Source organism: Elephantulus edwardii, unplaced genomic scaffold (genome assembly GCF_000299155.1).
Source record: "Elephantulus edwardii isolate Elephantulus edwardi_28Jun2011 unplaced genomic scaffold, EleEdw1.0 scaffold00050, whole genome shotgun sequence".
In the NCBI taxonomy this organism is placed as follows: domain Eukaryota; kingdom Metazoa; phylum Chordata; class Mammalia; order Macroscelidea; family Macroscelididae; genus Elephantulus; species Elephantulus edwardii.
The window spans coordinates 7,701,821-7,703,862 of record NW_006399800.1 but is presented as its reverse complement, the minus strand read 5'-3'; the positions used below and the strand labels follow the sequence as shown (position 1 = coordinate 7,703,862).

The 2,042-nt window shown below is 33.4% G+C and overlaps 1 protein-coding gene across 1 annotated transcript in view; it reads left to right on the top strand.

Moving 5' to 3' along the window:
- The window catches only part of COMMD10 (COMM domain containing 10), a 240,219-nt gene that overhangs the window by 205,328 nt on the left and 32,849 nt on the right, over positions 1-2,042 (top strand). The gene's annotated exons all lie outside the window — the stretch shown is intronic.

The following is a 2,042-nucleotide window of genomic DNA, read 5'->3' as shown; positions in this document are numbered from 1 at the left end:
TGGATTGATTCAGTAACTGGGGTAATCCAGATGGGTGTGTCAGAGGCAGTGAGATTGGCACAGGATAGAGCACAGTTTAGGGCTGTTGTACATTGGGTTGCTATGAGTTGCAAACGACTCGACGGCACATAACAACAACAAAGCAAGTATGTTATTATTTTGGCTTACTCTGCATTAGGTCATCAGTAAAAATGCATTTTATAGACTCTGTTACATACAGACATTTTATCAAATTCGCATAGCAGTAATACACTTTTGCAATACTCCTGGTCAGTGTTTAAAAGACATTATATCCAAAAATTGCTGGAAGTTGCAATTTTAATACAAAACAATGTCTTATGGGAATTGAGATGAACTCTGTGTATGTTCTCTGACTGTTATTGCTGTTGTTAGGTGCTGTCACATTAGATTTGACTCATAGCTAACATATGTACAACAGAATGAAATCACTGCCTGGTCCTGTTGCATTTTCACAATGTTACGCTTGACCAATTCTTCTAGCCCCTGTGTCAGTCCATCTAGTTTAGGGTCTTATTTTTCACTGTCATTCTAATTTTCTAAGCTGGATGTATTTTTCCAGAGATTGATCCCTTCTCATAAAGTGCCAAAAGTATATGAGATGAAGTCTTGTCATCCTCGTCTCCGATAAACCTTCTGTCTGTACTTCTCTCAGAGCAGATGGCAGTCCACTGTATATTAAGTATTCTTCACCAACAGCACAGTTCAAAGGTGTGAGCTCTTTGTTAGTCATCATTCATTTTCCAGCGTTCACATATGAGGCAATTGAAAATAGTACAAACTGGGCCCAGTGTTTGGTGTACCTAAGTCTGCAGCATGACATCCTTGCTCTTTAACTTTGTAAAGAGGCCCTTTGCAGCAGGTTTATATTGTTTGATTTCTTGAATACAGCTTCCATGACAATAATTGTGAATCCAAGTAAAATTCAATTCTTGACAGCAATCTTTTTTCCATTTATCACCATATTGCTTATTGTTTAGGTTCTGAAGATTTTTGTTTGCTTAATGTTGAAATGCAATATTGTCTAGAGTATAGTCTATAATATTGTTTTCTTTTCCATTTTCTCCTACTTTCTCTAAAAGCCAGGATTTTTGTATGCAGTTTTGATTGTTGCTGGTGTTAGGTTTTATCAGACTGATTCTGACTGATCACAACTATATGTAGAAAAGAGTAAAAAATACTATTAAAATAAATCTTAGTTGTATGTGTATGTGTGTATGATGTGGTAATGTTCAAACTGTAATGTTTTACTCTTTATGAAAAAAAGTAATTTATTTTATAGTAATTACGTAGTTCTGTGTATTTAATCTGTTTATTACTTATCTCAAACTATACATTTAACTGAGGTTTTTAAATTAGGGGTTTTTCATACTGGTTTGCATACAAAATTTGTGTACATGAAATGAATTTTTGTTTTGTTTTCTCATTAATTAACATCCTTCTCCATAGCCTGTCAGTGTTTTCAGTACATCATTAAAGAACATTACATTCATAACAAATGTTAATTTTACTGTGATGTGAATGACTACATATACCTTATTTCAGGTACTGAAATAGTCTCTAACATCATATTTCTAGATGAAAGATTTTAACTAGGCTTGCTAGGAAGAACTGATGCAGCTAGATAAATATTTTTTTACATACATAAATCTGTAATTTCCTAATTCAATTTGTGAGGCAAATTATACTGACATCATTATATATTATTTTATGACTTTCACATTTTGCTTCATAGTTTATGTATTTTTTTAATTTTTTTTTAATTTCAGGCAGCAATAAAAATCAATAATGGTGCTAAGTTAAAATTAGAAAACATTAAATTAGTCTGAATCATATTTTACCTAGTTAACTTTGTGAATTTTCTTGTATGTTTCATATATGTATGTTTCATACATGTTGTTGTTGTTATGTGCCGTCGAGTCGTTTGCGACTCATAGCGACCCTATGTACAACAGCCCTAAACCCTGCTCTATCCAATCACATTGCCTCTGACACACCCATCCCGATTACCCCAGTCACTGAAT